Source organism: Dermacentor andersoni, chromosome 3 (assembly GCF_023375885.2).
Source record: "Dermacentor andersoni chromosome 3, qqDerAnde1_hic_scaffold, whole genome shotgun sequence".
Classification (NCBI taxonomy): domain Eukaryota; kingdom Metazoa; phylum Arthropoda; class Arachnida; order Ixodida; family Ixodidae; genus Dermacentor; species Dermacentor andersoni.
Genome location: NC_092816.1, coordinates 147,442,064 through 147,456,861, shown reverse-complemented (window position 1 = coordinate 147,456,861; position 14,798 = coordinate 147,442,064). Strand labels below are relative to the sequence as shown.

Here is a 14,798-nt window from a genome sequence, read left to right as displayed (position 1 = left end):
ATATATACATATGTACTATCCTTCCTTCCATTAAACAGTTGTGAGTAGCGCTTGTCCTTGTCTGTCTTCCTTGTGTCTGTGCTTTTTGCGCTAAGCTACTACTTCAAATATGGACGACCAACTAGCCCAACAGTCAACTCTTCTAGAATTCATTTCTCGTACACTGGGCAACTCCTTTTCTGTGTATCCTCTGCAATCCTCTGTCACCGAAGTTCTTGTTTCCCACATCGTCGAAGCCACATGCCGGGCCAGGTTTTACGGCTTCTGTGTCCGGAAAGGGATATACCCTCGAGATGTTTGTGCTCTGTTTGGTTTGGTGAAGCCGTCCTGGGGACACCTCAAGAGGCTTTGCAAACTATTGAAGTCTGAGCTCTGGCGCCAAGTCCGACTTCTGCAAGACTGGTTGCGCGTGTTGTTCCACTACGGTAATCCGGATTGGCTAGCAAGCAGTAAGCTGCGTGAGTTTAGAAAACTTGCGGCTCATATCACGGAGACAAGGTGGAGGACTATGCTGAGCTTCCTTCTGAGGTCATCGACCGCCAATCGTGCACAGGGAAAACCGGTGGTCGTTTTAGACCAAGTTTCACTCCCCGGGGACGTTTCCAGGCTACTGGAAAAAGGTCCGAAGTATGCCGTTCCACCCTCCGTCCGGCCCCATGACCTGGTAGGTCTTAACCGAGACGTCTCTGCAAGGTGTAGCCAAGAGGACCATGACCAGTGTCTGAAGGAGGGACTTTACTCTATCTCAAGGTGTTCAAGCAGGGCTTCAGACGTTCATGCTAAAAAGAGCTTAGAAGGTGTCGTAAAGTATTTCAAGCAAAATGAGCTTATGCTGTTGCAGTCAGATAAGGAAGGAGGGTTTGTTGTGTTGCCAAAAGGTCGGTTTGACGAAAAAGCGCAGGCAGCGGTGAATAAGAATTTCGTTCCCATTAGTAAGAGTGCAGTTAGAGTCAAGTCGAACTTCATCGAGTTCTGCAGAAGTTTGAACTTGACCACCCTTGCTAAAGGTATCAAGAATAGCAAAGAAAGCTGTTTGACCGTGTTCTTTACCGCGAAAACGCACAAGCCCGATATTCCTTTCAGAACTATCGTTAGCGAGCGCGGGGCGTGGCAGCATTGCGTGAGCCTTTTTCTTTTGAATAAGCTTAAGACGCTACAAGTGGATGACCCTTTCCGTGTTAAAAGTTCTTCGGAGGTCGCGCAATTTGTAAAGTGTAATGACGGCATTAAGTATGGTTTTTCCGTTGACGTAGAAGATCTTTTCTACTCAATTCGTCAGGACAAGCTTCTCGTTTCCTTAAGGGAATGTTTTGAATACAACGACGTGGTCGACTTCCAGCACTCGGCGGGCCTTTCAGAGGACAGCTTTTTAACATTGCTCGAGTTTTATTTAAGTGTGACTTTTATACTTTACAACGAGCAGCCATATGTGCAACGCCGGGGAGTGTGTATTGGGTCTTGTGTTGCTCCTATTTTGTGCGACATTTTTTTGTCTTTTGTTGATAGGTCTTTAGAGCAGGTTTTTAATGGGGGGCAGGTTTTAAAAGTCTTTAGGTATGTTGATGATTTTTTAGTGCTTTTAAACAATAAGGGTGACTTTACATCCCTTGCTTTTATTTTAGAAGCTTTTAACAACCAAGGCCAAGGGCTTGTATTTACCCATGAACTTCCTGACGACACAGGCCTACAGTTCTTAGATTTAAAACTGTCTTTTGAAGTTGGCCATGTCTGCTGGTCCTATCAACCGCGAGCCATGAAGCAATTGCTGCCGTACGATTCCGCACACTCTAAAGTGGTGAAGCGAGCAGTTGGTAGTCTTTGCTTGGAATCGGCTTTGCGGAAATCGTGCGCACACCAAATGCGGTCTAGTTTTACGAACCAAGTTGGACGCCTTTTGGCAGCTGGTTTCCCTTTGACGGTCGTCAATGCTATAGTAGAGTCTCTTCTGCAAAAAGTTAAGCTTGGAGCACGAAGGGCGAGCGCAGAGGTCGAACGACCGAAGGTAAGACCAGAGGTTATTCCTTATGTACACAAGGTGTCACACAACCTTAAAAAGGTTGCTAACCGTCATGGTATTCCTCTGGTTTTCTCTGCACCCAACAAGCTTTCGAAGCTGTGTTCTCGAGTTTGCTGTAAGAGCAGGCGGGGCTGCCGCACGAGGCATGAGAAGCCCTTTGTTGAGTGCTCCAGAGGGGTTGTTTATGCAATTCCCTTGCACCCTTGTGGGCAGCTTTACATTGGACAAACTGAGCGTTGTGTGAATGACCGTTTAAGGGAACATGCGCAAAAACTAAAGAAAAAAGAGGATAAGGGCGCACATTTGGTGGCTCATGTCACCGCGTGTGGTTGCGACGCTCGATTTTCTGCGACAACTATTCTTGGCAGGAGCGGCAACGCGTCTTCCAGGCTCGCACTTGAGGCATTCTTTATCAAGATGAATAGAAATAGATGTGTGAGTGAGCCTTCGATCACATTACTGGATGCCGAATTTAACTTCTTGCGCAACCGCCTTTGATGTGCATGTACTGGCTTCTCTTCTGCTTGGTAGGCGCATGCGTGACAAGAGGATATATATACATATGTACTATCCTTCCTTCCATTAAACAGTTGTGAGAAGCGCTTGTCCTTGTCTGTCTTCCTTGTGTCTGTGCTTTTTTGCGCTAAGCTACTACTTCAAAAATGTTGACGAAGGTACAGCTGAATCATATTGTGCCTATTTTGCCTCCGTAGGGCCTAAGGTACATGCTGACGTTCCTTAAGGGAAAATGTAAGAGCGTGACAACAACACTTTTGCATTGCCTCACATACAAATTCAAGAATTAGTTACAACAGTAAGCAACCTTTCAGTCGCTAAGGCGGCAGAAGCATTACCTGTTAGGCTGATAAAAAACAACTTCGATATACTGGGAATCCATCTACTGCATATCTTAAACCATACGTTGGGAAATGGAGTGTATCCTGTCGGACTGCAGGTGAAGGAGGTCATACCTATCTTTAAAAGCGGTGAACGATCGGACATAGAAAAGTGCGGGCCGATATCGCTGCTAAATGCAATCAATACAGTTTTTGTAAAGGTACTTTGAAAGCGTATACAAAATTTTTAAAGGCTAATATGACATCATCTGTGCTAATCAGCATGGCTTCAGGCCCTAAACATCTACGTTTTCCGCAGTTATTGTTCGTACACAAATCATAAATACTGCACTGAATGGTAACAAACTTGCCATAGTAGTTTACTTAGATGTATCCAAAGCTTTCGATACGGTAGATCAGACAATACAGCAACAGAAATCGGAAGCTTAGGGTCTGAAAAGAAATATTTCTAATCTAATTAAAAGTTATTTTTCAAATAGGAAACAATACGTTGCTGTAAACGATCTAACCTCTCTACCGCAGAGCACTATTTTCTGTGTTCTGCAAGGTTCCGTGCTGAGCCTCTGTTTTTTTTTTTTTTTTCATAATAACGATCTTCCGTCAGGTCTGAAGGATTCTGAATCTATTATGCATGCCGATGACACTGGATTACTTTCCACAGGCGATAACTTGGAGGAACTGAAATGTAAAATTAAGAACTTAGCGAAGTATCACAATGGTACATAAGTAATAAGCTGACTATAACCAGAAAATAAAGTACACCGTGTTTCACTCGCGAATAACATAAATATATGACCACGTTGCATCAACTATTAACAACAAGAATGAGCTCAGCGTGTCGCAATGCAAGCAATATCTTGGTGCTGTGTTTCAGTCTGATATGCACTGGAAACAGCAAATTATTAATGTCTGCTCCAAATTAAGTCATGGCTGCCATGTATTACTAAGGGCTAGAGAGTGCTTTGGACTTTTGATTTCACGCGTTCTGTATTTCTCACTTGTGCTCGGCGATTTATGCCATTGCCTGCAAACGACTGGCAGGACATACAAAACATATTTAGACCATGTTTGTCGCCTTCAGTAACGTGTTTTTCGTATAATAAATTATTCAAGAAGTACTCACGCCAGTATGCTACTTTTTGAGCAGCCATGCATGTCACCCGTACATATTTCATATAAATTCAAGATAGCTGAAGTAGGAAATACAATAAATAAGGTCCAATAACGAGCTGTCCCTTACTATATTCAGATTATCAATGAAACAAACAAGAGCCGCTACAAACAGTCTATTTACTTTCCCGCCTTCTCATAATACCTACATCCATAGACCTGGACAATATAAAGGAGCCTACGTGTGTAATGAAGTTCCAAACGAAGTAATGGAAAGAAATGAATGATTCGCATCGTTAAAACATCTTTTCCTGATTTCTATGGAAATATGTTGGAATGGAGAAGCGTGTAAATGAATTTACAAAACAAGAAACAGCTCGTTTTTATTTTCGATGCCCTGTCGGTGCGTTGGACATTCCTTGGACTTTCTGCTTCGGTCGAATATACCACAAAGTTATATACTTAAGCTTGCCAATTTTCTTGCGTTTTACTGAAGTGTGTTGTGATTGAGCCCGTTCATCAAAAAGTCTGCTAATATTATTGTATTTGTTTAGTTTGCGGACCCATCACTAGCCTTGGAGGCTATGGGTGGGACCAACTGCGTGTGTATTGTCTTTTAGAACTAATAATAAAAGTATTCGGTTAAAAAAGAAGTCCTCCACACGCGTTTAAAACTTCGATGTTCAACACCAGATGGCGACTGCTGCGCATGAAAAATGGCAGGCGTGCAGTGCAAGCAATCCGGGCTATTTTTAATATGTTATTAGATTTTAAACGTGAATATGGCAATATGTAATATTTCTCTATTAAGAAGTACACGTAGAAAAGCCCAGTCAGCTATATACTTGCTAAAGAATAAGGAGAGTTGAGTTTTAAGCATGCAAATTTGAGAAAAGCTTGAACGTTCGCTTGGCCAAGTAAGCGACCCCATTTTGGAGACCAGCCAAGGTAAGCATAGGTAATTTCATCGCTCAGGTCTCTCCTCAAATCCACGTATTAATCTTTTCGCCTTTTTACTAAAGATTACCGTGGGGAGGGACACTCCAATGAGCCTTGTCCGTTTGGGCAGGGCCTACTATTGAGATCAAAAGGAAGACTTACGTTGTTCAGTGACGCAGATATCGATGAACAAGGGTATTTGGCGTTACCGCTATGGCCGACTGAGCGTAGTAGCGTTACTGTTAGTAAAATGTGAGGCGCCCCTGCGCGCGCCGTTGTCGGCGCACAGATCCGTTGCAGCGTGGTGTAGAAGTGTAAGCTTTCAAAACTGCATGAATAATTTCGGAGAAAACTTTTAAACAGAAGCAACTCGCGCCCCAATACCTCAACTACACAGTAGATCACATCATGTGTCATATTACATAAGGTGCGCAGGCTGGTCCTTGAGGTGAGTTGATTGCAGACCATTCATCCATTATTTTTGCTATTGAAAAACACTGCATTCGGTACTGAGTAAAATGCTGAGTACGATAGACTACGTCCGGCTGCGTGGAATATTAGAACGAACATATTTCATTACGGCATGTGATAAACACCTTGACACCGAGTACATGAAATTTCTAGATATAATTAAAAATGCCGTTGAACGGCGCTCTATGCCGACCCTTAAAAAATACAGCTAGCCAAATTAATTGTCCTTGGATGAATACTGGAATATTAATGTTGTAAAAAGATAAGGATCAATGGTACCACAAATGGTAACAGTTGAGATCAAAGGAACATTACATAACTCAATTTAAACGCTATCTAAATCTATCTATGTTTCCAATTAGGGAAAGGGAAAGAAAAACAATGTTATTCATCACTCTTGAAGCAGGCGGATGTAAATACAAGAAAAAATGATGGGACACGGTAAATTACGCAATCGGCTTAGGATCCAACATCTCTACTTTCCCTGAAACTGTGGACGAAGGTACAGCTGAATCATATTGTGCCTATTTTGCCTCCGTAGGGCCTAAGGTACATGCTGACGTTCCTTAAGGGAAAATGTAAGAGCGTGACAACAACACTTTTGCATTGCCTCACATACAAATTCAAGAATTAGTTACAACAGTAAGCAACCTTTCAGTCGCTAAGGCGGCAGAAGCATTACTTGTTAGGCTGATAAAAAACAACTTCGATATACTGGGAATCCATCTACTGCATATCTTAAACCATACGTTGGGAAATGGAGTGTATCCTGTCGGACTGCAGGTGAAGGAGGTCATACCTATCTTTAAAAGCGGTGAACGATCCGACATAGAAAAGTGCGGGCCGATATCGCTGCTAAATGCAATCAATACAGTTTTTGTAAAGGTACTTTGAAAGCGTATACAAAATTTTTAAAGGCTAATATGACATCATCTGTGCTAATCAGCATGGCTTCAGGCCCTAAACATCTACGTTTTCCGCAGTTATTGTTCGTACACAAATCATAAATACTGCACTGAATGGTAACAAACTTGCCATAGTAGTTTACTTAGATGTATCCAAAGCTTTCGATACGGTAGATCAGACAATACAGCAACAGAAATCGGAAGCTTAGGGTCTGAAAAGAAATATTTCTAATCTAATTAAAAGTTATTTTTCAAATAGGAAACAATATGTTGCTGTAAACAATCTAACCTCTCTACCGCAGAGCACTATTTTCTGTGTTCTGCAAGGTTCCGTGCTGAGCCTCTGTTTTTTTTTTTTTTTTTTCATAATAACGATCTTCCGTCAGGTCTGAAGGATTCTGAATCTATTATGCATGCCGATGACACTGGATTACTTTCCACAGGCGATAACTTGGAGGAACTGAAATGTAAAATTAAGAACTTAGCGAAGTATCACAATGGTACATAAGTAATAAGCTGACTATAACCAGAAAATAAAGTACACCGTGTTTCACTCGCGAATAACATAAATATATGACCACGTTGCATCAACTATTAACAACAAGAATGAGCTCAGCGTGTCGCAATGCAAGCAATATCTTGGTGCTGTGTTTCAGTCTGATATGCACTGGAAACAGCAAATTATTAATGTCTGCTCCAAATTAAGTCATGGCTGCCATGTATTACTAAGGGCTAGAGAGTGCTTTGGACTTTTGATTTCACGCGTTCTGTATTTCTCACTTGTGCTCGGCGATTTATGCCATTGCCTGCAAATGACTGGCAGGACATACAAAACATATTTAGACCATGTTTGTCGCCTTCAGTAACGTGTTTTTCGTATAATAAATTATTCAAGAAGTACTCACGCCAGTATGCTACTTTTTGAGCAGCCATGCATGTCACCCGTACATATTTCATATAAATTCAAGATAGCTGAAGTAGGAAATACAATAAATAAGGTCCAATAACGAGCTGTCCCTTACTATATTCAGATTATCAATGAAACAAACAAGAGCCGCTACAAACAGTCTATTTACTTTCCCGCCTTCTCATAATACCTACATCCATAGACCTGGACAATATAAAGGAGCCTACGTCTGTAATGAAGTTCCAAACGAAGTAATGGAAAGAAATGAATGATTCGCATCGTTAAAACATCTTTTCCTGATTTCTATGGAAATATGTTGGAATGGAGAAGCGTGTAAATGAATTTACAAAACAAGAAACAGCTCGTTTTTATTTTCGATGCCCTGTCGGTGCGTTGGACATTCCTTGGACTTTCTGCTTCGGTCGAATATACGACAAAGTTATATACTTAAGCTTGCCAATTTTCTTGCGTTTTACTGAAGTGTGTTGTGATTGAGCCCATTCATCAAAAAGTCTGCTAATATTATTGTATTTGTTTAGTTTGCGGACCCATCACTAGCCTTGGAGGCTATGGGTGGGACCAACTGCGTGTGTATTGTCTTTTAGAACTAATAATAAAAGTATTCGGTTAAAAAAGAAGTCCTCCACACGCGTTTAAAACTTCGATGTTCAACACCAGATGGCGACTGCTGCGCATGAAAAATGGCAGGCGTGCAGTGCAAGCAATCCGGGCTATTTTTAATATGTTATTAGATTTTAAACGTGAATATGGCAATATGTAATATTTCTCTATTAAGAAGTACACGTAGAAAAGCCCAGTCAGCTATATACTTGCTAAAGAATAAGGAGAGTTGAGTTTTAAGCATGCAAATTTGAGAAAAGCTTGAACGTTCGCTTGGCCAAGTAAGCGACCCCATTTTGGAGACCAGCCAAGGTAAGCATAGGTAATTTCATCGCTCAGGTCTCTCCTCAAATCCACGTATTAATCTTTCGCCTTTTACTAAAGATTACCGTGGGGAGGGACACTCCAATGAGCCTATAGGCCAATTTTTGAGAGGCCTTGTCCGTTTGGGCAGGGCCTACTATTGAGATCAAAAGGAAGGCTTACGTTGTTCAGTGACGCAGATATCGATGAACAAGGGTATTTGGCGTTACCGCTATGGCCGACTGAGCGTAGTAGCGTTACTGTTAGTAAAATGTAAGGCGCCCCTGCGCGCGCCGTTGTCGGCGCACAGATCCGTTGCAGCGTGGTGTAGAAGTGTAAGCTTTCAAAACTGCATGAATAATTTCGGAGAAAACTTTTAAACAGAAGCAACTCGCGCCCCAATACCTCAACTACACAGTAGATCACATCATGTGTCATATTACATAAGGTGCGCAGGCTGGTCCTTGAGGTGAGTTGATTGCAGACCATTCATCCATTATTTTTGCTATTGAAAAACACTGCATTCGGTACAGAGTAAAATGCTGAGTACGATAGACTATGTCCGGCTGCGTGGAATATTAGAACGAACATATTACATTACGGCATGTGATAAACACGTTGACACCGAGTACATGAAATTTCTAGATATAATTAAAAATGCCGTTGAACGGCGCTCTATGCCGACCCTTAAAAAATACAGCTAGCCAAATTAATTGTCCTTGGATGAATACTGGAATATTAATGTTGTAAAAAGATAAGGATCAATGGTACCACAAATGGTAACAGTTGAGATCAAAGGAACATTACATAACTCAATTTAAACGCTATCTAAATCTATCTATGTTTCCAATTAGGGAAAGGGAAAGAAAAACAATGTTATTCATCACTCTTGAAGCAGGCGGATGTAAATACAAGAAAAAATGATGGGACACGGTAAATTACGCAATCGGCTTAGGATCCAACATCTCTACTTTCCCTGAAACTGTTGACGAAGAAGGTACAGCTGAATCATATTGTGCCTATTTTGCCTCCGTAGGGCCTAAGGTACATGCTGACGTTCCTTAAGGGAAAATGTAAGAGCGTGACAACAACACTTTTGCATTGCCTCACATACAAATTCAAGAATTAGTTACAACAGTAAGCAACCTTTCAGTCGCTAAGGCGGCAGAAGCATTACCTGTTAGGCTGATAAAAAACAACTTCGATATACTGGGAATCCATCTACTGCATATCTTAAACCATACGTTGGGAAATGGAGTGTATCCTGTCGGACTGCAGGTGAAGGAGGTCATACCTATCTTTAAAAGCGGTGAACGATCCGACATAGAAAAGTGCGGGCCGATATCGCTGCTAAATGCAATCAATACAGTTTTTGTAAAGGTACTTTGAAAGCGTATACAAAATTTTTAAAGGCTAATATGACATCATCTGTGCTAATCAGCATGGCTTCAGGCCCTAAACATCTACGTTTTCCGCAGTTATTGTTCGTACACAAATCATAAATACTGCACTGAATGGTAACAAACTTGCCATAGTAGTTTACTTAGATGTATCCAAAGCTTTCGATACGGTAGATCAGACAATACAGCAACAGAAATCGGAAGCTTAGGGTCTGAAAAGAAATATTTCTAATCTAATTAAAAGTTATTTTTCAAATAGGAAACAATATGTTGCTGTAAACAATCTAACCTCTCTACCAAAGAGCACTATTTTCTGTGTTCTGCAAGGTTCCGTGCTGAGCCTCTGTTTTTTTTTTTTTTTATAATAACGATCTTCCGTCAGGTCTGAAGGATTCTGAATCTATTATGCATGCCGATGACACTGGATTACTTTCCACAGGCGATAACTTGGAGGAACTGAAATGTAAAATTAAGAACTTAGCGAAGTATCACAATGGTACATAAGTAATAAGCTGACTATAACCAGAAAATAAAGTACACCGTGTTTCACTCGCGAATAACATAAATATATGACCACGTTGCATCAACTATTAACAACAAGAATGAGCTCAGCGTGTCGCAATGCAAGCAATATCTTGGTGCTGTGTTTCAGTCTGATATGCACTGGAAACAGCAAATTATTAATGTCTGCTCCAAATTAAGTCATGGCTGCCATGTATTACTAAGGGCTAGAGAGTGCTTTGGACTTTTGATTTCACGCGTTCTGTATTTCTCACTTGTGCTCGGCGATTTATGCCATTGCCTGCAAACGACTGGCAGGACATACAAAACATATTTAGACCATGTTTGTCGCCTTCAGTAACGTGTTTTTCGTATAATAAATTATTCAAGAAGTACTCACGCCAGTATGCTACTTTTTGAGCAGCCATGCATGTCACCCGTACATATTTCATATAAATTCAAGATAGCTGAAGTAGGAAATACAATAAATAAGGTCCAATAACGAGCTGTCCCTTACTATATTCAGATTATCAATGAAACAAACAAGAGCCGCTACAAACAGTCTATTTACTTTCCCGCCTTCTCATAATACCTACATCCATAGACCTGGACAATATAAAGGAGCCTACGTGTGTAATGAAGTTCCAAACGAAGTAATGGAAAGAAATGAATGATTCGCATCGTTAAAACATCTTTTCCTGATTTCTATGGAAATATGTTGGAATGGAGAAGCGTGTAAATGAATTTACAAAACAAGAAACAGCTCGTTTTTATTTTCGATGCCCTGTCGGTGCGTTGGACATTCCTTGGACTTTCTGCTTCGGTCGAATATACCACAAAGTTATATACTTAAGCTTGCCAATTTTCTTGCGTTTTACTGAAGTGTGTTGTGATTGAGCCCATTCATCAAAAAGTCTGCTAATATTATTGTATTTGTTTAGTTTGCGGACCCATCACTAGCCTTGGAGGCTATGGGTGGGACCAACTGCGTGTGTATTGTCTTTTAGAACTAATAATAAAAGTATTCGGTTAAAAAAGAAGTCCTCCACACGCGTTTAAAACTTCGATGTTCAACACCAGATGGCGACTGCTGCGCATGAAAAATGGCAGGCGTGCAGTGCAAGCAATCCGGGCTATTTTTAATATGTTATTAGATTTTAAACGTGAATATGGCAATATGTAATATTTCTCTATTAAGAAGTACACGTAGAAAAGCCCAGTCAGCTATATACTTGCTAAAGAATAAGGAGAGTTGAGTTTTAAGCATGCAAATTTGAGAAAAGCTTGAACGTTCGCTTGGCCAAGTAAGCGACCCCATTTTGGAGACCAGCCAAGGTAAGCATAGGTAATTTCATCGCTCAGGTCTCTCCTCAAATCCACGTATTAATCTTTCGCCTTTTACTAAAGATTACCGTGGGGAGGGACACTCCAATGAGCCTATAGGCCAATTTTTGAGAGGCCTTGTCCGTTTGGGCAGGGCCTACTATTGAGATCAAAAGGAAGACTTACGTTGTTCAGTGACGCAGATATCGATGAACAAGGGTATTTGGCGTTACCGCTATGGCCGACTGAGCGTAGTAGCGTTACTGTTAGTAAAATGTAAGGCGCCCCTGCGCGCGCCGTTGTCGGCGCACAGATCCGTTGCAGCGTGGTGTAGAAGTGTAAGCTTTCAAAACTGCATGAATAATTTCGGAGAAAACTTTTAAACAGAAGCAACTCGCGCCCAAATACCTCAACTACACAGTAGATCACATCATGTGTCATATTACATAAGGTGCGCAGGCTGGTCCTTGAGGTGAGTTGATTGCAGACCATTCATCCATTATTTTTGCTATTGAAAAACACTGCATTCGGTACAGAGTAAAATGCTGAGTACGATAGACTACGTCCGGCTGCGTGGAATATTAGAACGAACATATTTCATTACGGCATGTGATAAACACGTTGACACCGAGTACATGAAATTTCTAGATATAATTAAAAATGCCGTTGAACGGCGCTCTATGCCGACCCTTAAAAAATACAGCTAGCCAAATTAATTGTCCTTGGATGAATACTGGAATATTAATGTTGTAAAAAGATAAGGATCAATGGTACCACAAATGGTAACAGTTGAGATCAAAGGAACATTACATAACTCAATTTAAACGCTATCTAAATCTATCTATGTTTCCAATTAGGGAAAGGGAAAGAAAAACAATGTTATTCATCACTCTTGAAGCAGGCGGATGTAAATACAAGAAAAAATGATGGGACACGGTAAATTACGCAATCGGCTTAGGATCCAACATCTCTACTTTCCCTGAAACTGTTGACGAAGGTACAGCTGAATCATATTGTGCCTATTTTGCCTCCGTAGGGCCTAAGGTACATGCTGACGTTCCTTAAGGGAAAATGTAAGAGCGTGACAACAACACTTTTGCATTGCCTCACATACAAATTCAAGAATTAGTTACAACAGTAAGCAACCTTTCAGTCGCTAAGGCGGCAGAAGCATTACCTGTTAGGCTGATAAAAAACAACTTCGATATACTGGGAATCCATCTACTGCATATCTTAAACAATACGTTGGGAAATGGAGTGTATCCTGTCGGACTGCAGGTGAAGGAGGTCATACCTATCTTTAAAAGCGGTGAACGATCCGACATAGAAAAGTGCGGGCCGATATCGCTGCTAAATGCAATCAATACAGTTTTTGTAAAGGTACTTTGAAAGCGTATACAAAATTTTTAAAGGCTAATATGACATCATCTGTGCTAATCAGCATGGCTTCAGGCCCTAAACATCTACGTTTTCCGCAGTTATTGTTCGTACACAAATCATAAATACTGCACTGAATGGTAACAAACTTGCCATAGTAGTTTACTTAGATGTATCCAAAGCTTTCGATACGGTAGATCAGACAATACAGCAACAGAAATCGGAAGCTTAGGGTCTGAAAAGAAATATTTCTAATCTAATTAAAAGTTATTTTTCAAATAGGAAACAATATGTTGCTGTAAACAATCTAACCTCTCTACCAAAGAGCACTATTTTCTGTGTTCTGCAAGGTTCCGTGCTGAGCCTCTGTTTTTTTTTTTTTTTTATAATAACGATCTTCCGTCAGGTCTGAAGGATTCTGAATCTATTATGCATGCCGATGACACTGGATTACTTTCCACAGGCGATAACTTGGAGGAACTGAAATGTAAAATTAAGAACTTAGCGAAGTATCACAATGGTACATAAGTAATAAGCTGACTATAACCAGAAAATAAAGTACACCGTGTTTCACTCGCGAATAACATAAATATATGACCACGTTGCATCAACTATTAACAACAAGAATGAGCTCAGCGTGTCGCAATGCAAGCAATATCTTGGTGCTGTGTTTCAGTCTGATATGCACTGGAAACAGCAAATTATTAATGTCTGCTCCAAATTAAGTCATGGCTGCCATGTATTACTAAGGGCTAGAGAGTGCTTTGGACTTTTGATTTCACGCGTTCTGTATTTCTCACTTGTGCTCGGCGATTTATGCCATTGCCTGCAAACGACTGGCAGGACATACAAAACATATTTAGACCATGTTTGTCGCCTTCAGTAACGTGTTTTTCGTATAATAAATTATTCAAGAAGTACTCACGCCAGTATGCTACTTTTTGAGCAGCCATGCATGTCACCCGTACATATTTCATATAAATTCAAGATAGCTGAAGTAGGAAATACAATAAATAAGGTCCAATAACGAGCTGTCCCTTACTATATTCAGATTATCAATGAAACAAACAAGAGCCGCTACAAACAGTCTATTTACTTTCCCGCCTTCTCATAATACCTACATCCATAGACCTGGACAATATAAAGGAGCCTACGTGTGTAATGAAGTTCCAAACGAAGTAATGGAAAGAAATGAATGATTCGCATCGTTAAAACATCTTTTCCTGATTTCTATGGAAATATGTTGGAATGGAGAAGCGTGTAAATGAATTTACAAAACAAGAAACAGCTCGTTTTTATTTTCGATGCCCTGTCGGTGCGTTGGACATTCCTTGGACTTTCTGCTTCGGTCGAATATACCACAAAGTTATATACTTAAGCTTGCCAATTTTCTTGCGTTTTACTGAAGTGTGTTGTGATTGAGCCCATTCATCAAAAAGTCTGCTAATATTATTGTATTTGTTTAGTTTGCGGACCCATCACTAGCCTTGGAGGCTATGGGTGGGACCAACTGCGTGTGTATTGTCTTTTAGAACTAATAATAAAAGTATTCGGTTAAAAAAGAAGTCCTCCACACGCGTTTAAAACTTCGATGTTCAACACCAGATGGCGACTGCTGCGCATGAAAAATGGCAGGCGTGCAGTGCAAGCAATCCGGGCTATTTTTAATATGTTATTAGATTTTAAACGTGAATATGGCAATATGTAATATTTCTCTATTAAGAAGTACACGTAGAAAAGCCCAGTCAGCTATATACTTGCTAAAGAATAAGGAGAGTTGAGTTTTAAGCATGCAAATTTGAGAAAAGCTTGAACGTTCGCTTGGCCAAGTAAGCGACCCCATTTTGGAGACCAGCCAAGGTAAGCATAGGTAATTTCATCGCTCAGGTCTCTCCTCAAATCCACGTATTAATCTTTCGCCTTTTACTAAAGATTACCGTGGGGAGGGACACTCCAATGAGCCTATAGGCCAATTTTTGAGAGGCCTTGTCCGTTTGGGCAGGGCCTACTATTGAGATCAAAAGGAAGACTTACGTTGTTCAGTGACGCAGATATCGATGAACAAGG

At 40.7% G+C, this 14,798-nt stretch overlaps 4 pseudogenes; all 4 read left to right on the top strand.

Moving 5' to 3' along the window:
- The first annotated feature begins 4,951 nt into the window (after positions 1-4,951).
- On the top strand, positions 4,952-5,072 carry LOC140216899 (U5 spliceosomal RNA; annotated as a pseudogene).
- A 3,086-nt stretch (positions 5,073-8,158) lies between these two features.
- Positions 8,159-8,281, top strand: LOC140216876 (U5 spliceosomal RNA; annotated as a pseudogene).
- A 3,104-nt stretch (positions 8,282-11,385) lies between these two features.
- LOC140216875 (U5 spliceosomal RNA) lies at positions 11,386-11,508 on the top strand (annotated as a pseudogene).
- Positions 11,509-14,610: 3,102 nt separating this feature from the next.
- LOC140216874 (U5 spliceosomal RNA) lies at positions 14,611-14,733 on the top strand (annotated as a pseudogene).
- The last annotated feature ends 65 nt before the right edge of the window (positions 14,734-14,798 follow it).